General features: G+C 43.1%; 1 protein-coding gene across 1 annotated transcript in view; it reads right to left on the minus strand.

Moving 5' to 3' along the window:
* The window catches only part of STK39 (serine/threonine kinase 39), a 339349-nt gene that overhangs the window by 92505 nt on the left and 224052 nt on the right, over positions 1-22792 (minus strand). The window lies entirely within an intron of this gene.

Consider the following 22792-nt stretch of genomic DNA (forward strand, 5'->3'; position numbering starts at 1 on the left):
GCAGAAATAGATAACTCAGAATCTGTCAGTGAGCTTGTTCTTAGGCTACAGTCACACCACCGTATTTTCTCTCTTCTGAGAGAATCAGTCCGATTATGCCAATACCAGTCTGATCAAAGTGTGATCCCATTTTCTCGGATGAGGAGAAGATGGAAAAAATTATTTCTCCATCTTCTCCATTGTGTCAGTCCGTGAAAATCGGACTGCGCTCAGATGTCATCCGAGCACAGTTTGACGGTTTCAACGCATTCATTGAGTTGATTGAGTGTGATCCAATAACTGGATCCAACTCGGGCATGCTGCAATTTTTTTCTCGGACTGGCTCAGTTCAAAGAAAAATTTGGACGTATCACCATAGAATAACATTGGTCCGAGGGCGATCCAATGTTTTGGTTAATGGCACTTGGACAGAAAATACGGTCGTCGGCACAAGACCTCAAGCGGATTACTCGTATTTATTTTATGTGTTTTAGACACTTTCAATGACTTGTTCCGACAAGCGGCATTGGCTTGTTAAAAAGGAGCATATTTTAATCGGAAAAAGTGCATAGTGCACATTTATGGTACAAATTAAGCAAAGTAATAGATGATGTAAACATAGGGGGCATAAAAAAAGCTTTTACATGAGAATACCAGTGTAAAACCCTTCAAAAAGTTGCCTATTTTTTTCACGCAACAAATCTTACACAACTTTTGATATTTAGCTGTGATGCCATGGGGCTACGACCGCATTTCCAAAGACACAAAAGTGCTTTTTTTTAGTGTTACTCCAGTCCCTGACTGTTATAACATTTCTGGACGTGGCGCATGCCACTAAGAATATGCGCCAAATTAATTCATTTGAGTGCGCTTCTTAGTGAACTTGTATGGCAGGCTTTTCATTGAGACTGTTGTGCTCAACTAAAACTATCTTAAAACTAAGCAGATTTATGAAACAGCACAAAACACTTGGGAAAAAAAATTGTCAATTTTAAAACTGTGAAGACTAAGCTTCAACGGTGTAAAAATTAGATGTACTGATAAATATGCCCCATTCAGTTTTCCATCTAAAGTGTGTAAGAACTTAATGAGACAGAGGTGTAATAAGTAATTAAGATGCCCTATTACAAAATATCGCAGCAGCATCTTCAGAAAAGTATATGATGGTCGCGCAATACAAAGGACTCAGCCACAGTTAAGTCACAGTACAGGAATATTGCACACAGTGATGTCATAGTACAAGGTCAACACACACAATGATATCAGGACAGGGACGGTAAACACAATGATGTCACAGGACAGGGACGGTAAACACAATGATGTCACAGGACATGGACGTAAACACAATGATGTCACAGGACAGGGATGGCAAACACAATTATGTCACAGGACAAGAACGGTAAACACAATGGTGTCAAAGGACAGGGACAGTAAACACAATGATGTCACAGGACATGGACGTAAACACAATGATGTCACAGGACAGGGATGGCAAACACAATGATGTCAAAGGACAGGGACAGTAAACACAATGATGTCACAGGACATGGACGTAAACACAATGATGTCACAGGACAGGGATGGCAAACACAATGATGTCACAGGACAGGGACAGTAAACACAATGATGTTACAGGACAGGGACAGTAAACACAATGATGTTACAGGACATGGACGTAAACACAATGATGTCACAGGACAGGGACGGTAAACACAATAATGTCACAGGACAGGGAGGGTAAACACAATAATGTCACAGGACAGAGAAGGTAAACACAATGATGTCACAGGACAGGGAGGGTAAACACAATGATGTCACAGGACAGGGAGGGTAAACACAATGATGTCACAGGACAGGGAGGGTAAACACAATGATGTCACAGGACAGGGACAGTAAACACAATGATGTTACAGGACAGGGACAGTAAACACAATGATGTTACAGGACATGGACGTAAACACAATGATGTCACAGGACAGGGATGGCAAACACAATGATGTCACAGGACAAGAACGATAAACACAATGATGTCAAAGGACAGGGACAGTAAACACAATGATGTCACAGGACAGGGACAGTAAACACAATGATGTTACAGGACAGGGACAGTAAACACAATGATGTTACAGGACATGGACGTAAACACAATGATGTCACAGGACAGGGACAGTAAACACAATGATGTTACAGGACATGGACGTAAACACAATGATGTCACAGGACAGGGACAGTAAACACAATGATGTTACAGGACATGGACGTAAACACAATGATGTCACAGGACAGGGACAGTAAACACAATGATGTCACAGGACAGGGACAGTAAACACAATGATGTCAAAGGACAGGGACAGTAAACACAATGATGTTACAGGACATGGACGTAAACACAATGATGTCACAGGACAGGGACGTAAACACAATGATGTCACAGGACAGGGACAGTAAACACAATGATGTCAAAGGACAGGGACAGTAAACACAATGATGTCACAGGACAGTGACGGTAAACACAATGATGTCACAGGACAGAGAAGGTAAACACAATGATGTCACAGGACAGGGATGGCAAACACAATGATGTCACAGGACAAGAACGGTAAACACAATGATGTCAAAGGACAGGGATGGTAAAAAATGATGTCACAGGACAGGGACAGTAAACACAGTTATGTCACAGGACACAGACGGCAAACACAATGATGTCACATGATAGGGATGGTAGACACAATGATGTCACAGGAGAGGGACGGTACACACAATGATGTCAGAGGACAGGGAAGATAAACAATGATGTCTCAGGACAGGAATAATCCAAAACGTAATGCCACCAAGAAGCGATAATACACACAGCTGGGGTAACCGCGAGGCTCCACAATAAAACAGCATGGGGCCCCAATACGTTTGCCACCTTACATACATTTTATCACTATTTGCACATAATATTTCATTGGTAATGAGTCCTGCAGCAGCAGCCATGTCGTGGACCTTTTCTCCTAATGAAAATTGGTCAGTATCCTTTACAATACGTAACACTAGAAAAAGACAATTATTACACGGATCAAATTATGTGGCTTAATAAGACTTACAGAATTAGTGAGGAGTACGCAAGACTCAGGTAAACTACCACCAGCTCTGGGCACAATTTTTTATCTTTATTTACGTCATACATATCTAAGATCTGGGACAAAAACAAAATGAGCAAACACACTATGGTAACTAATACATGGAAATAACATAGGATATTTAGTTATCACTATTTTAATCACAACCATGACAAGGTGTGCCCAATCGGGATGGTCCTATTTAAAATGAAAAATACGGACCTAATGCCATCGCAGCACAGGTCGGCATGTTTTATCCATTTACTACAAATTGTACATTTTTTACTTTAATGTTTAGGAACTAATGTTTTCCATTTTTATGGCTTTATGCCAGTAGGTGATTTTAGTGGTTGTATGTGTTCATGGTACTCCAACCTCGTGCTCATCAGGGGAAAATCACAAATTCCAAATATACTTACGGTATATTGACCACTTAACCAACATGATTTTTGAAGGAAGGCTATACAGAAGAAATAAAATGACGGAGCAGTTAATCAAAAATGCCAGCATGCAACCCATGTAGTCAAGTGGCTCTTTTGATGCTCCAATCACTGTATTTACCAACAGGAATCTAGGAAAATACTTCAATAACGGAGACACAAATAAACATAAAAATATCCCACCGATAACGTAAAGAATAACAGTCATTTTAATTTTTATTTCATAAACATTTAATGTTCTGTCGCTTGAGCAATATTTACATATTTCCAGCGATTCCATTAAATATATGAATCAACAAAAGCAACAAACGTCTAAAAAATACTCGACTTAAAAATAGAACGTGCTGTATATAATGGTGATTTATTGGTGACAGAATGCAGCGGTACTGAGAGTGACGTGCACCATGTCTGAGAATGAAATAAATACCACCGCTAACTTATTGTGTCGGATGTTCTGTGCTAATAAATCTGCCTCAAATGCTTCTTGCTACATTTTGCTTTTAGGCTTAATTGTCAATGCATAAAGCAATTTGTTTTGCAGAAAGTGAAGAAAAATGGCCACTGTCTAGCAATTCATCTTGTGCATTGTTCAGATGATGAGTGACTCATTTATCTCGCACTTTCTGAACACCTGCATGCGTTTCTTCTGCTGACTACAATTCCCAATGAGCCGGGCTCCTTTTTGTTCTCTAAAATGAAGCATTTATGTTACGCCACAAAGTTAAACACTAATTTGTTTTGCACGCGCCTGGCTGTTCCGGATCGGCTTTTTGTAATTTTTTTTTTTTTCCCCAGAAAAATATACAGTAATTATTATTTACAAACATGAAACACAATAAGGAGAAAACAATTATTAATATGAATGAATGAAATGGAGACGGGAAGTGAAATAAAAATGAGTATATAAAACATGCACCGACTTCACTCTGTATATAGGAATTATAGCAAATAGGAGGCTTAGAAAAGAGCTTTCTAAGAGAGACCCTACACCGAATAGACGGCTGGATTCACACATCTGACTTTCATGGTCCGGATATGGACTGCGATGTCCGGTCCGGCTGTGGATTTCCCAACCAGTACTCAACAGTCACATAGGCCTCCATCAGGCTGTAGAGTTTGGGTCGAGATATCCGTGACTCATTCAGACACCATGGTCCATACTTATACTGTGAATGTCAGATGTGTGAAACCAGTCTAAAAAACAGGCAAAAAATGCCTGTTAGATGATAATATTTCTATCAAGGCTGTTAAATTAGCCTTAAAGGGAATCTTTCACCAGGTTTTTGCTATCCCATCTGAGAGCAGCATAATATAGAGACAGAGATCCTGATTCCAGCAATATGTCACTTACTGGGCTGCTTTTTGCGGTTTTGTTACAATTCCTGTTTTAGCTGGTACAGATCTAACAGTTCTCTAAATGCTGAGCTCTGTATAACCCCGCCCACACCACTGATTGGCAGGTTTTTGTGTACACTGTGCAAAGGCAGAAAACTGCCAATCACTGGTGGTCATGGATATAGAGGGCTACATGGCAGTGGGTTTACCAGTCCTCTAGTGATAATCTCCTAATGATAAAACAGTGATTTTAATAAACTTACATCAAAAAGCCCAGATAGTGATACATCGCCGGAATCTGGGTGTCTGACAATACTGCTTTCAGATTAGGTGGCAAAAAATTGGTGACAAATTTCCTTTAACTCCCATTAATACGATATGTCAAACATTCAAAGAAGCACAGCTGTGACGGACAGTCAGGCTCCTGAGGCAAAATCTGAGATCGGAGACAACTTTTCTCCCAGACGTTTAATTCGTAGATACCATAGTGAATAGTGACCATGGCTCCAAAGTGGTTATGAAGAGGGAGCATGTGGAAACATTACAATGTATGATCATAGCAATTAAGTCATCACATCATCAGGTTCCCAAGTCAGGACTTCTAAAAGATATAAAAGTACAATGTAGAAATTAAAGGGAACCTGTTACCCCGTTTTTTCGATATGAGATAAAATTATGGTTCAATAGGGCCTGAGCTCTGCTTTACAGCAGTACCTTTCATATCCCCCGATTCCCCACCTCTGCTTAGAAAATACCTTAGTAATCACTCCTTTTTCGTATGTCAATCACCCCGGTCCGATGGACGTGGCCTAATCGCTTGAGAAAGGATACCATATCCGAAACGTTGCCACGCCATTCAGGCATTAAAGCCCATTTTTTTCATTTTTTTTTTGTGCTGTTTTCCTTTTTTACTCTTATTATTGGAAGCCATTTGAACATTGGTTTGGAAAGCGCTGCATGACAATTGTGGTAATACTGGATGCTGTTCCAATTTTGACTCTTATCTACTATATAATTGTCTAAGGCAGGAGTGGGCAATTAATTTTGCCACGGGGCCGCATGAGAAATTTGGATGGTTTCAGAGGGCCGGACTAATATAATTAACTCATTTTTACCCAATACTGTAGTATACATATGCTATCTTTCCATAAACAAACAGTATGTTAAACAATGCAGACATTTACATTTCATTTCTGCCCCCAAAATGTCCAGATTTCATTTGTGCCCCCATAATGTCCAGATTTCATTTGTGCCCCCATACTGTCCTTATTTGTCACTTGTGCCCCCATAGTGACAAATCAGGACAGTATGGGGTCACAAGTGACAAATCAGGACAGTATGGAGCCAATACTGTCCTGATTTGTCACTTGTGCCCCCATAGTGACAAATCAGGACAGTATGGGGGCACAAGTGACAAATCAGGACAGTATGGGGCCCATACTGTCCTGATTTGTCACTTGTGCCCCCATACTGTCCTTATTTGTCACTTGTGCCCCATGGTGACAAATCAGGACAGTATGGGGGCACAAGTGATAAATCAGGACAGTATGGATGGGGGCACAAGTGACAAATCAGGACAGTATGGGGCCCATACTGTCCTGATTTGTCACTTATGTCCCCATCATACTGTCCTGACTCCTGATAATTGTGCCCCACACAGCCCATGGTCCGGTTTGTGCTGCCCCCATCCGCATCCCCCTCCAGGGCTGGCCGCTGCTCCCTCCCCCTATCATGCATACAGGCAGGCAGGCAGCTCCATTACCTGGTCCCCGCGGCCGCGGTATGGAGCACCGGCACCGACCGACCCCACAAGTTGCAGTACACAGCCGCACAAAACACCGGCGGCCGGCGCAGCAGCCTGTGTCCCTGATGCGGAAGTGCCAGCGGCGGTCAGCGCCTGTCCGTGTTTCAATGCAGGGTGCGCAGGCGCTGGAGTGCCTGAAGGGTAGGGGAACCTGGCGTAGCGACGCGCAGCAGCCTCACTGTCTCTGGCGGCTGGCCGAGCAGTGCCAGTGCCGCGGGCCGTTTAAAAACGTCAGGCGGGCCGGATGCGGCCTGCGGGCCGCATCTTGCCCAGCTCTGGTCTAAGGGGTACTTCCGTCTGTCTGTCTGTCCTTCTGTAACGGTTATTCGTACACTGATTGGTCTCGGCAGCTGCCTGTCATGGCTGCCGCGACCAATCAGCGACGCGCACAGTCCGGAAGAAAATGGCGCCCGCATACACCCCTCCAGTCTGCCCTCACACAGGGTTAATGGCAGTGGAAACGGACCGCGTTATGTCACGGTGTAATGCAGTCCGTTACCGCTGCTATTAACCCTGTGTGACTAAGTTTTTTTTACTATTGACGCAGCCTATGCAGCATCAATAGTAAAAACATTGAATGTTAAAAATAATAATAAAAAAAAAAAAATGATTAGATACTCACCTACGCCGCCTTTCCCGCTCCTCGCGATGCAACCGGCACGTTCCGGTCGCACGGATGGTCTGGCAGAAGGACCTGCCATGACGTCACGGTCATGTGACCGCGACGTCATCACAAGTCCTGTGCGCCTGCGCGGAAAGGACCTGCCGTGACGTCACGGTCATGTGACCGCTACACGGTCATGTGACCGCGACATCATGACAGGTCCTGCACGACAAGGACCTGCCGTGACGTCACGGTCACGTGACCGCGACGTCAGCACACCCTGGGACCGGAAGATGCCGCCTGCACCCCACACAGGCGACAGTGCTACAAAGCGCCTGCGGAAGGTGAGTATATGTTTATTTTTTTAACCTGTGTCATACGTGGCTGGGCAATATACTACATAGCTGGCCAATATACTACATGGGCTGTGCAATATACTATGTGGCTCTGTGCTGTATACTACGTCACTGGGCAATATACTACGTCACTGCGCAATATACTACGTGGCTGAGCAATCTACTACATAGCTGGCCAATATACTACATGGGGCTGTGCAATATGCTACGTGGTTCTGTGCTGTATACTACGTCACTGGGCAATATACTACGTCACTGGGCAATATACTATGTGTCTCTGTGCTGTATACTACGTCACTGGGCAATATACTACGTGGCTGAGCAATATACTACGTGACTGGGCAATATACTACGTCGCTGGGCAATATACTACGTGACTGAGCAATATACTACGTGGCTGGGCAATATACTACGTGACTGGGCAATATACTACATGGCTGGGCAATATACTACGTTACTGGGCAATATACTACGTCACTGGGCAATATACTACGTGGCTGCGCAATATACTACGTGACTGGGCAATATACTATGTCACTGGGCAATATACTACATGACTGGGCAATATACTACGTCGCTGGGCAATACAGTACGTGGGCTGTGCAATATACTACGTGGCTGGGCAATATACTACATGACTGGGCAATATACTACGTGACTGGGCAATATACTATGTGGCTGGGCAATATACTACGTGGTTGGGCAATATACTACGTGGCTGGGCAATATACTACGTGGTCTGTGCAATATACTACGTTGACATGCATGTTCTAGAATACCCGATGCGCTAGAATCGGGCCACCATCTAGTATATATATATATATATATATATATATATATATATACATATAGTATTTAAATACTTGTTTGCAGTGCCAAAATAATGGCAATCAAGTCATGTTATCTTACAAAAATATTTCCCAAAATTGCCAGTTTTTTTTTTTTTATAAAAGCATTGTACTGTGCAAAAAGTAGTAAAGCAAAAAAATAGATTCTTTCCCATAGAAAAAGTAAAAAAAATGACAATAAATTATACATACCCGAAAATGGAAAAAATGACAGCTAATTAATTGCATGAATAAATGAAGCCATGCATTGATTGAAAAATGAGAAATTGATGAGCTATATATATAGAAATGAAAAAAAAAGTACAGAAATAAAATAATCTTTATCCTTAAGGCTAATATATATAATGGGCCATCAATTCTTTCTTTTTCTTTTATTACTTTACAAATTACCTCTGGGTGATCTACTGATCCACATAGGGCATGAAAAGGAAAAATCGATGTATATACAGTACAGTATATATATATACAGTACAGACCAAAGGTTTGGACACACCTTCTCATATAAAGATTTTTCTGCATTTTCATGACTATGAAAATCGTAAATTCACACTGAAGGCATCAAAACTATGAATCAACACATGTGGAATTATATACTTAACAAAAAAGTGTGAAACAACTGAAATTATGACTTACATTCTAGGTTCTTCAAAGTAGCCACCTTTTGCTTTGATGACTGCTTTGCACACTCTTGGCATTCTCTTGATGAGCTTCAAGAGGTAGTCACCGGAAATGGTCTTCCAACAATCTTGAAGGAGTTCCCAGAGATGCTTAGCACTTGTTGGCCCATTTGCCTTCACTCTGTGGTCCAGCTTACCCAAAACCATCTCGATTGGATTCAGGTGTGGTGACTGTGGAGGCCAGGTCATCTGGCGTAGCCCCTCATCACTCTCCTTCTTGGTCAAATAGCCCTTAAACAGCCTGGAGGTGTGTTTGGGGTCATGGTCCTGTTGAAAAATAAATGATGGTCCAACTAAACGCAAACCGGATGGAATAGCATGCCGCTGCAAGATGCTGTGGTAGCCATGCTGGTTCAATATGCTTTCAATTTTGAATAAATCCCCAACAGTTACACCCCCACACCATCACACCTCCTCCTTCATGCTTCACGGTGGGAACCAGGCATGTAGAGTCCATCCGTTCACCTTTTCTGCGTCGTACAAAGACACGGTGGTTGGAACCAAAGATCTCAAATTTGGACTCATCAGACCAAAGCACAGATTTCCACTGGTCTAATGTCCATTCCTTGTGTTCTTTAGCCCAAACAAGTCTCTTCTGCTTGTTGCCTGTCCTTAGCAGTGGTTTCCTAGCAGCTATTTTACCATGAAGGCCTGCTGCACAAAGTCTCCTCTCAACAGTTGTTGTAGAGATGTGTCTGCTGCTAGAACTCTGTGTGGCATTGACCTGGTCTCTAATCTGAGCTGCTGTTAACCTGCGATTTCTGAGGCTGGTGACTCGGATAAACTTATCCTCAGAAGCAGAGGTGGCTCTTGGTCTTCCTTTCCTGGGGCGGTCCTCATGTGAGCCAGTTTCTTTGTGGCGCTTGATGGTTTTTGCCACTGCACTTGGGGACACTTTCAAAGTTTGCCCAATTTTTCGGACTGACTGACCCTCATTTCTTAAAGTAATGATGGCCACTCGTTTTTCTTTACTTAGCTGCTTTTTTCTTGCCATAATACAAATTTTAACAATCTATTTAATAGGACTATCAGTTGTGTATCCACCAGACTTCTGCACAACACAACTGATGGTCCCAACCCCATTTATAAGTCAAGAAATCCCACTTATTAACCCCTTCATGACCCAGCCTATTTTGACCTTAAAGACCTTGCCGTTTTTTATAATTCTGACCAGTGTCCCTTTATGAGGTAATAACTCAGGAACGCTTCAACGGATCCTAGCGGTTCTGAGATTGTTTTTTCGTGACATATTGGGCTTCATGTTAGTGGTAAATTTAGGTCAATAAATTCTGCATTTATTTGTGATAAACACGGAAATTTGGCGAAAATTTTGAAAATTTCGCAATTTTCACATTTTGAATTTTTATTCTGTTAAACCAGAGAGATATGTGACACAAAATAGTTAATAAATAACATTTCCCACATGTTTACTTTACATCAGCACAATTTTGGAAACAAAATTTTTTTTTGTTAGGAAGTTATAAGGGTTAAAATTTGACCAGCGATTTGTCATTTTTACAACGAAATTTACAAAACCATTTTTTTTAGGGACCACCTCACATTTGAAGTCAGTTTGAGGGGTCTATATGGCTGAAAATACCCAAAAGTGACACCATTCTAAAAACTGCACCCCTCAAGGTACTCAAAACCACATTCAAGAAGTTTATTAACCCTTCAGGTGCTTCACAGCAGCAGAAGCAACATGGAAGGAAAAAATGAACATTTAACTTTTTAGTCACAAAAATTATCTTTTAGCAACAATTTTTTTATTTTCCCAATGGTAAAAGGAGAAACTGAACCACGAAAGTTGTTGTCCAATTTGTCCTGAGTACGCTGATACCTCATATGTGGGGGTAAACCACTGTTTGGGCGCACGGCAGGGCTTGGAAGGGAAGGAGCGCCATTTGACTTTTTGAATCAAAAATTGGCTCCACTCTTTAGCGGACACCATGTCACGTTTGGAGAGCCCCCGTGTGCCTAAAAATTGGAGCTCCCCCACAAATGACCCCATTTTGGAAACTAGACGCCCCAAGGAACTTATCTAGATGCATAGTGAGCACTTTGAACCCCCAGGTGCTTCACAAATTGATCCGTAAAAATGAAAAAGTACTTTTTTTTCACAAAAAAAATCTTTTAGCCTCAATTTTTTCATTTTCACATGGGCAACAGGATAAAATGGATCCTAAAATGTGTTGGGCAATTTCTCCTGAGTACACCAATACCTCACATGTGGGGGTAAACCACTGTTTGGGCACATGGTAAGGCTCGGAAGGGAAGGAGCGCCATTTGACTTTTTGAATGAAAAATTATTTCCATCGTTAGCGGACACCATGTCGCGTTTGGATAGCTCCTGTGTGCCTAAACATTGGCGCTCCCCCACAAGTGACCCCATTTTGGAAACTAGACCCCCCAAGGAACTTATTTAGATGCCTAGTGAGCACTTTAAACCCTCAGGTGCTTCACAAATTGATCTGTAAAAATGAAAAAGTACTTTTTTTTCACAAAAAAATTATTTTCGCCTCAATTTTTTCATTTTCACATGGGCAGTAGGATAAAATGGATCATAAAATTTGTTGGGCAATTTCTCCCGAGTACGCCGATACCTAATATGTGGGGGTAAACCACTGTTTGGGCACACGGCAGGGCTCGGAAGGGAAGGCGCGCCATTTGACTTTTTGAATGGAAAATTAGCTCCAATTGTTAGCGGACACCATGTCGCGTTTGGAGAGCCCCCTGTGTGCCTAAACATTGGAGCTCCCCCACAAGTGACCCCATTTTGGAAACTAGACCCCCCAAGGAACTTATCTAGATGCATATTGAGCACTTTAAACCCCCAGGTGCTTCACAGAAGTTTATAACGCAGAGCCATGAAAATAAAAAATAATTTTTCTTTCCTCAAAAATGATTTTTTAGCCTGGAATTTCCTATTTTGCCAAGGATAATGGGAGAAATTGGACCCCAAATATTGTTGTCCAGTTTGTCCTGAGTACGCTGATACCCCATATGTGGGGGTAAACCACTGTTTGGGCGCACGGCAGGGCTCGGAAGGGATGGCACGCCATTTGGCTTTTTAAATGGAAAATTAGCTCCAATCATTAGCGGACACCATGTCACGTTTGGAGAGCCCCTGTGTGCTTAAACATTGGAGATCCCCCAGAAATGACACCATTTTGGAAACTAGACCCCCAAAGGAACTAATCTAGATGTGTGGTGAGGACTTTGAACCCCCAAGTGCTTCACAGAAGTTTATAACGCAGAGCCATGAAAATAAAAAAAAAAATTATTTTCTCAAAAATGATCTTTTAGCCTGCAATTTTTTATTTTCCCAAGGGTAACAGGAGAAATTTGACCCCAAAAGTTGTTGTCCAGTTTCTCCTGAGTACGCTGATACCCCATATGTGGGGGTAAATCACTGTTTGGGCACATGCCGGGGCTCGGAAGTGAAGTAGTGACGTTTTGAAATGCAGACTTTGATGGAATGCTCTGTGGGCGTCACGTTGCGTTTGCAGAGCCCCTGATGTGGCTTAACAGTAGAAACCCCCCACAAGTGACCCCATTTTGGAAACTAGACCCCCAAAGGAACTTATCTAGATGTGTGGTGAGCACTTTGAACCCCCAAGTGCTTCATAGAAGTTTATAATGCAGAGCCGTGAAAATAATAAATACGTTTTCTTTCCTCAAAAATAATTATTTAGCCCAGAATTTTTTAATTTTCCCAAGGGTAACAGGAGAAATTTGACCCCAAAAGTTGTTGTCCAGTTTCTCCTGAGTACGGTGATACCCCATATGTGGGGGTAAACTACTGTTTGGGCACATGCCGGGGCTTGGAATTGAAGTAGTGACGTTTTGAAATGCAGACTTTGATGGAATGCTCTGCGGGCGTCACGTTGCGTTTGCAGAGCCCCTGATGTGCCTAAACAGTAGAAACCCCCCACAAGTGACCCCATTTTGGAAACTAGACCCCGAAAGGAACTTATCTAGATGTGTGGTGAGCACTTTGAACCCCCAAGTGCTTCATAGAAGTTTATAATGCAGAGCCGTGAAAATAATAAATACGTTTTCTTTCCTCAAAAATAATTATTTAGCCCAGAATTTTTTATTTTCCCAAGGGTTACAGGAGAAATTGGACCCCAAAAGTTGTTGTCCAGTTTCTCCTGAGTACGCTGATACCCCATATGTGGGGGTAAACCACTGTTTGGGCACACGTCGGGGCTCAGAAGGGAAGTAGTGACTTTTGAAATGCAGACTTTGATGGAATGGTCTGCGGGTGTCACGTTGCGTTTGCAGAGCCCCTGGTGTGCCTAAACAGTAGAGACCCCCCACAAGTGACCCCATTTTAGAAACTAGACCCCCCAAGGAACTTATCTAGATATGTGGTGAGCACTTTGAACCCCCAAGTGCTTCACAGACGTTTACAACGCAGAGCCGTGAAAATAAAAAATCATTTTTCTTTCCTCAAAAATTATGTTTTAGCAAGCATTTTTTTAGATTCACAAGGGTAACAGGAGAAATTGGACCCCAGTAATTGTTGCGCAGTTTGTCCTGAGTATGCTGGTACCCCATATGTGGGGGTAAACCACTGTTTGGGCACACGTCAGGGCTCGGAAGTGAGGGAGCACCATTTGACTTTTTGAATACGAGATTGGCTGGAATCAATGGTGGCGCCATGTTGCGTTTGGAGACCCCTGATGTGCCTAAACAGTGGTAACCCCTCAATTCTAACTCCAACACTAACCCCAACACACCCCTAACCCTAATCCCAACTGTAGCCATAATCCTAATCACAACCCTAACCCCAACACACCCCTAACCCCAACACACCCCTAACCCTAACCACAACCCTAATTCCAACCCTAACCCTAAGGCCATGTGCCCACGTTGCGGATTCGTGTGAGATATTTCCGCACCATTTTTGAAAAATCTGCGGGTAAAAGGCACTGTGTTTTACCTGCGGATTTTCCGCGGATTTCCAGTGTTTTTTGTGCGGATTTCACCTGCGGATTCCTATTGAGGAACAGGTGTAAAACGCTGCGGAATCCGCACAAAGAATTGACATGCTGCGGAAAATACAACGCAGCGTTCCCGCGCGGTATTTTCCGCACCATGGGCACAGCGGATTTGGTTTTTCATATGTTTACATGGTACTGTACACCTGATGGAACACTGCTGCGAATCCGCAGCGGCCAATCCGCAGCCAAATCCGCACCGTGTGCACATGGCCTAATTCTAAAGGTATGTGCACACGCTGCGGAAAACGCTGCGGATCCGCAGCAGTTTCCCATGAGTGTACAGTTCAATGTAAACCTATGGGAAACAAAAATCGCTGTACACATGCTGCGGAAAAACTGCACGGAAACGCAGCGGTTTACATTCCGCAGCATGTCACTTCTTTGTGCGGATTCCGCAGCGGTTTTACAACTGCTCCAATAGAAAATCGCAATTGTAAAACCGCAGTGAAATGCGCAGAAAAAAACGCGGTAAATCCGCCATAAATCCGCAGCGGTTTAGCACTGCGGATTTATCAAATCCGCAGCGGAAAAATCCGCAGAGGACCAGAATACGTGTGCACATTCCTAACCCTAACCCTAGCCCTAACCCTACCCCTAACCCTAACCCTACCCCTAACCCTAACCCTACCCCTAACCCTACCCCTAACCCTAACCCTACCCCTACCCCTAACCCTAACCCTAACCCTAACCCTACCCCTAACCCTAACCCTAACCCTATTCTAACATTAGTGGAAAAAAAAAATTTCTTTATTTTTTTATTGTCCCTACCTATGGGGGTGACAAAGGGGGGGGGTCATTTATTATTTTTTTTATTTTGATCACTGAGATAGATTATATCTCAGTGATCAAAATGCACTTTGGAACGAATCTGCCGGCCGGCAGATTCGGCGGGCGCACTGCGCATGCGCCCGCCATTTTGGAAGATGGCGGCGCCCGGGAGAAGATGGACGGGACCACGGCTGGATCGGTAAGTATGATAGGGTGGGGGGGGACCACGGGGGGGGGGATCGGAGCACGGGGGGGGGAATCGGAGCGCGGGAGGGGTGGAACGGAGCGCGGGGGCGTGGAACGGAGCACGGGGGGGCTGGAATGGAGCACGGGGGGTGGAACGGAGCACGGGGGGGGTGGATCGGAGTGCAGGGGGGGTGATTGGAGCACGGGGGGGTGATTGGAGCACGGGGGGAGCGGACACGAGCACGGGGGGGAGCGGAGCACTGGACGGAGGGGAGCCGGAGCAGTGTACCGGCCAGATCGGGGGGCAGGGGGGGCGATCGGAGGGGTGGGGTGGGGGCACACTAGTATTTCCAGCCATGGCCGATGATATTTCAGCATCGGCCATGGCTGGATTGTAATATTTCACCCGTTATAATGGGTGAAATATTACAAATCGCTCTGATTGGCAGTTTCACTTTCAACAGCCAATCAGAGCGATCGTAGCCACGAGGGGGTGAAGCCACCCCCCCTGGGCTAAACTACCACTCCCCCTGTCCCTGCAGATCGGGTGAAATGGGAGTTAACCCTTTCACCCGGCCTGCAGGGACGCGATCTTTCCATGACGCCGCATAGGCGTCATGGGTCGGAATGGCACCGACTTTCATGACGCCTACGTGGCGTCAAAGGTCGGGAAGGGGTTAAACCTGACAGGGCACACCTGTGAAGTGAAAACCATTTCCGGTGACTACCTCTTGAAGCTCATGAAGAGAATGCCAAGAGTGTGCAAAGCAGACATCAAAGCAAAAGGTGGCTACTTTGAAGAACCTAGAATATAAGACATAATTTTAGTTGTTTCACACTTTTTTGTTAAGTATATAATTCCACATGTGTTAATTCATAGTTTTGATGCCTTCAGCGTGAATGTACAATTTTCATAGTCATGAAAATACAGAAAAATCTTTAAATGAGGTGTGTCCAAACTTTTGGTCTGCTCTGTGTATATATATATATATATATATATATATATATATATATATATATATATATATATATATATATACACACTGCTCAAAGAAATAAAGGGAACACAATGAACAGAATATAACTCCAAGTAAATCAAACTTCTGTCAAATCAAACTGTCCACTTAGGAAGCAACACTGTTTGACAATCAATTTAACATGCTGTTGTGCAAATGGAATAGACAACAAATGAAAATTATTGGCAATTATCAAGACACACTCAATAAAGGAGTGGTTCTGCAGGTGGGGACCACAGACCACATCTCAGTACCAATGCTTTCTGGCTGATGTGTTGGTCACTTTTGAATGCTGGTTGTGCTTTCACACACGTGGTAGCATGAGACGGACTCTACAACCCACATAAGTGGCTCAGGTAGTGCAGCTCATCCAGGATGGCACATCAATGCGAGCTGTAGCAAGAAGGTTTGCTGTGTCTGTCAGCGTACTGTCCAGGAGTTGGCGGATGCTTTTATCCAGGTCTGGGAGGAGATCCTTCAGGAGACCATCTGCCGCCTCATTAGGAGCATGTCCGCACACTGTAGGGGAGATTATACAGGCACATGGAGGCCACACACACACTACTGAGCATCATTTCCTTGTATTGAGGCATTTCCATTGAAGATGGATCAGCCTGTAATTGGATTTTCCACTTTGATTTTGAGTGGGATTACAAATCCTGACCGCCATTGGTTAATAAATCTGATTTCCATTTATGATTTTTGTGTTATTTTGCCAACTTTGTACAGAACAAGGTATTCAATGAGAATATTTCATTCATTCAAATCTAGGATGTGTTATTTGAATATTCCCTTTATTTTTTTGAGCAATATATATATATATATATATATATATATATATATATATATATATATATCACTGTTTCCTTTTTAGGTCCTATATGGAATACATACATATATACAGTGGGGCAAAAAAGTATTTAGTCAGTCAGCAATAGTGCAAGTTCCACCACTTAAAAAGATGAGAGGCGTCTGTAATTTACATCATAGGTAGACCTCAACTATGGGAGACAAACTGAGAAAAAAAAATCCAGAAAATCACATTGTCTGTTTTTTTTAACATTTTATTTGCATATTATGGTGGAAAATAAGTATTTGGTCAGAAACAAACAATCAAGATTTCTGGCTCTCACAGACCTGTAACTTCTTCTTTAAGGGTCTCCTCTTTCCTCCACTCATTACCTGTAGTAATGGCACCTGTTTAAACTTGTTATCAGTATAAAAAGACACCTGTGCACACCCTCAAACAGTCTGACTCCAAACTCCACTATGGTGAAGAACAAAGAGCTGTCAAAGGAGACCAGAAACAAAATTGTAGCCCTGCACCAGGCTGGGAAGACTGAATCTGCAATAGCCAACCAGCTTGGAGTGAAGAAATCAACAGTGGGAGCAATAATTAGAAAATGGAAGACATACAAGACCACTGATAATCTCCCTCGATCTGGGGCTCCACGCAAAATCCCACCCCGTGGGGTCAGAATGATCACAAGAACGGTGAGCAAAAATCCCAGAACCACGCGGGGGGACCTAGTCAATAAACTGCAGAGAGCTGGGACCAATGTAACAAGGCCTACCATAAGTAACACACTACGCCACCATGGACTCAGATCCTGCAGTGCCAGACGTGTCCCACTGCTTAAGCCAGTACATGTCCGGGCCCGTCTGAAGTTTGCTAGAGAGCATTTGGATGATCCAGAGGAGTTTTGGGAGAATGTCCTATGGTCTGATGAAACCAAACTGGAACTGTTTGGTAGAAACACAACTTGTCGTGTTTGGAGGAAAAAGAATACTAAGTTGCATCCATCAAACACCATACCTACTGTAAAGCATGGTGGTGGAAACATCATGCTTTGGGGCTGTTTCTCTGCAAAGGGGCCAGGACGACTGATCCGGGTACATGAAAGAATGAATGGGGCCATGTATCGTGAGATTTTGAGTGCAAACCTCCTTCCATCAGCAAGGGCATTGAAGATGAAACGTGGCTGGGTCTTTCAACATGACAATGATCCAAAGCACACCGCCAGGGCAACGAAGGAGTGGCTTCGTAAGAAGCATTTCAAGGTCCTGGAGTGGCCTAGCCAGTCTCCAGATCTCAACCCTATAGAAAACCTTTGGAGGGAGTTGAAAGTCCGTGTTGCCAAGCGAAAAGCCAAAAACATCACTGCTCTAGAGGAGATCTGCATTGAGGAATGGGCCAACATACCAACAACAGTGTGTGGCAACCTTGTGAAGACTTACAGAAAACGTTTGACCTCTGTCATTGCCAACAAAGGATATATTACAAAGTATTGAGATGAAATTTTGTTTCTGACCAAATACTTATTTTCCACCATAATATGCAAATAAAATGTTAAAAAAACAGACAATGTGATTTTCTGGATTTTTTTTTCTCAGTTTGTCTCCCATAGTTGAGGTCTACCTATGATGTAAATTACAGACGCCTCTCATCTTTTTAAGTGGTGGAACTTGCACTATTGCTGACTGACTAAATACTTTTTTGCCCCACTGTATATATATATATATATATATACACGAGTATATTTATTTATTTATACAGTAGTAGCTTTCTGTGTTTTTATCCTTTTATCCTTTTCATGTCATATGATGCGAAATATGACCTCTATACATGCTGGTGCCTTCAGCCATCATCGGAGAGCACTGTGACAGATTTCCTTCTCCGACATGATTTATAACATATTCAGATTTACAGAACAGTAATAAAATGAGATCTAGAAGCGCGTCCGTTTTGGATTTGCATTTTATTTATTTACAATGCTTGCATAAAAAGACAATCAGGATGTCATGAAAAGCAGCTCCATTTCTGGGAATCTCATAACTCATTGCCCTGAAGATCTGATATTTTTTTTTTCTTAAAAAAAGGACAGGGAAAATACTATACATGAATACAAATGAATGGTGGTGGATACGGCATCGTGTCAAGGTACAGGACGCACAGGCTGCATCTGACGGGGCGGCAAAGGGAAAACACTGCAGATGATATTTACTAATCTATATATATAATTGTCTAAGGGTTTTTCTGTCTGTCTGTCTGTCTGTCTGTCTGTCCTGGAAATCCCGGCTCTCTGATTGGTCGAGGCCACCAGGCCTCGACCAATCAGAGACCGGCACAGCATCGACGTAGAAATCCCGCGTCTCTGATTGGTCGAGGCCGCCAGGCCTCGACCAATCAGCAACGGGCACAGCGACGATGATGTCATAAAGGACGTAGACATCCCGCGTCTGATTGGTCTAGGCCGCCAGGCCTCGACCAATCAGCAACGGGCACAGCGACGATGATGTCATGAAGGACGTAGACATCTCACGTTTCTGATTCAGCGTCAGGCACAGTATCGACGTAGATGTCATAATGGTTGCCATGGCGACGATGATGTCATAAAGGTTGCCTTGACCAATCAGCGATGGGCACAGTCTACCACGAATTCTGGAATCATCATTGTCCATATACTACGGGGACATGCATATTCTAGAATACCCGATGCGTTAGAATCGGGCCACAATCTAGTGATTTAATACTAGCCCATTGTAGCCCATTACTCAGTAAAGCAGCCCCTTCCTGTAGCCTTATTGGGGTTAATGCCTAGAGGGTGCGAAAAAAACCAAAAAATGTTCGTCGGGTGAAATGATCTTTTAATTTGCACCAAAGATAGTTCTAGCACATATTCCTGTGTAAATAGCACTTGCGCTGCTGAAAACGATGGCAACACCTAATAGTATCCCCAATATATGGCCATGAAGAACAATATATAGATACACCGAAAAAAAGACTACCTTCACATAGGGGCCCGTACTAAAAAGTAACTTTTATTAATAGACAATAAATGTTAAAAAATCACATTGGTGAGAAAACACCTAAAACACAGGACAAAAGGTGGGTAATCCAGGAAGGCTCCACAACATATTAGACAAAGTCCAAACATGTGTTCATGTGCACATACTCATGTGCCAATAAATAGCAACATACAACAGTTATAAAGAGATAAACATTAAGTACAACATAATAGGTATAGTTACCAAATAGGAGCGCTCCTGGGGACCCACCACACCCGACGCGCGTTTCGCTTGTGTGTATAGTGCTGCAATTTTGTATTATCTACAACTCAAGTATTACCTCATCCATTCCCAATGATAATGAGATTACTCAGCAGCTCTGTCCTGGTCTACAAGGCAAAGCTGAAAACTTGTTTTTATGTATTTTAATGTGTTATCTTAGAAAACTTTTTTTCTATTTTAGAACTTTGTTTATAGGGTTATACCCAATTAGTGTTGTATGGTCGAGACAGGACTATCTCGGCTTGACTTCTGTTATATAAGGTGGGATAACTGTGCTATGCTATTTTAGCAACTGGATAACCTTATTCTTTTCTTAGCCATTTACGACTCAGATTGCAAAAACCCTGGTAGTAATGTGTAATTTTCCTTTAACTTTTATTGCCTTTACCCTACTAAAGTGTCATAAACCCATAAGTCAAGGATCCAGTACAGGAATCCGTAATTACAATCAATATATGTAGCGAGACCTTGCTTGGATCTACCATGGAAGAGCCTAGAAATACTACAGTCCCACAAAAGTATTCGTTTTATCTAGAAAACATATCTGTCCTCTATTCTCTCCTTTCCTTTCGGCTGGAGATGTTCCAGGATGACTGGAAGAGGCGACTACCTTAAAAAAAAAAGCAGACAGTTACGCAAATACTTTTTTTTTCCAATCCTGGTAATGTCACACCACTCATCTAGAGCTAAGAGGAAAGATAAGTAAGAAGACATCACTATATCCATAAGGCCATGAAGAAACTGATGAAACAATCAGGCTACGAGCAATTAGTGCCCTTTCCAAAGCAAACACAAGGCCAACGTGCGGCTGATAACAAGGCCGTCCAATGTGCCGTACGTTCACTTTACCACTTTCCATAAAAGTGTGACCTCTATAAAGAAGGATAGCTACGTCATGGAAGCAAACACCATTCCAAGTAATCTATTTCATCCTGATGTATCTGAGGTACATACATATATTTGAGGTTAATACACTGTGCACATAGAAAATGGTATATGTGTATAGCAAGAAAAAGCAGAATATCTATGGATTTGGCAGACAAAATCCCGCAGCAAATATTAGGATTTGTGCTGCCAAAGGCATTAAGAATTTAGGATTTTCTGCAAATCCCACCCATGCCTCTAGGCTCAGCATGGCAAATATAGGCTGTAGATATAGAAAATAAATGGTTCTTCCAAGGGGGAATCCTGCCGCAATCTAAACACAATGGGTTACGTCTCCATTCTGCTCAGGACATAGGAGGGGGCACACCAGTGATTAAGATGTAATAACCAGACATTCCCTCAGCAGTCAGGAAAAGGGAAAAAAACACAAAGCGCACCTGTCTCCACACAATGGCGCACTGGGGCTAGAATCACACTTGTAGCCTAAAGGGAAAGACGCGTGCAGCTAGGAATGGATCAAAACAGAAGAAAAAGAATGCATATCCTCGGACCTACTGGTTAACCCTTCGCTTGCTTCCTGCTGGTTAACCCATCGGCTGCAGTAAGCATCACAAACTGTAATTTGACTCTGTTTATATTGGGCATTCATCTTTGCAAATCTCCTGTGTTCCTCCGTCTAACGCTTCAGACTTTGTGCCCCTCCTCATCTGTCCTCCTGGTTCTGTGGCTTCCGGTATGTTCTAGTCCTTGTTGTTCCAGGTGTCAGTGTGATGGGCAAATTCCCCCGAGTCTGTGTGCCCATCCTGACCTGCAGCTTTGAGAATCCACCTCTGGACAGTATGTAGTTGGTTCCCCACTTGCATCTATAATGGCATCCACTCTTCTGGAAAGATTTTCTACAAGATTTTGGCGATGTCACTGGGAATATTTGCCCATTTATCCAGAAGAGGTTTTGGGAAGTCAGACACTGTTGTTGTACGAGAAGGTTGGACTCACAATCTCTGTTCTAGTTAATTCTAAAGGTTTTGGAAGAGGTTGAGGTCAGAGCTCCCTGTGGCCAGTCAAGATCTTTCATACCAAACTCCACCCAAATGTCTTGCAATGCAGATGTATTAGGATAGCGGCCTAGACCAACCCCTGACAAAATAGTAATAGAACATTGTCCCTCCTCCAACAAAATCTACAGAGGGCATAATGGAATTCGGCAGGTAATGTTCTCCTGGTATTTGCCAAATCCAGACTTCTCAATCAAATGCCAGGCAGAGAAGAGTGATCCGTCACTCCATAGAACAAATTTCCACTGCTCCAGAGTCCAGTGATGGCGGCTTTACACAACTATATCGGATGCTTGACATTGTGCTCGGTGATGTGAGGCTGCATGTAGATGTTTGACCATAGAAACTCACACCACGAAGAAATGTAGTGAATTGAATGGTTACACCGATCGCTCCTATTCCAGGACCACACTGGTATCAGTGAGCTCTTTCGAATGAGACATTTTTCACAAATGTTAGTAAAGGTAGACTGGATTTGGGACTGGATGAAAAACCAGAATTCAATATTTAAGAGGTGTGTCTCTATACTTTTGTCCATAGAGTGTACTCATGGGTAGGTCTATATGACGACTTTGGGTTCGACACAGGTGGCGCGGCCAATGACCACTGTGTAGCTGGTACATTACAGAGCAATACAAGTGATTGGTGTTGCATT

Source organism: Ranitomeya imitator, chromosome 7 (genome assembly GCF_032444005.1).
Source record: "Ranitomeya imitator isolate aRanImi1 chromosome 7, aRanImi1.pri, whole genome shotgun sequence".
NCBI classification, from domain to species: Eukaryota; Metazoa; Chordata; class Amphibia; order Anura; family Dendrobatidae; genus Ranitomeya; species Ranitomeya imitator.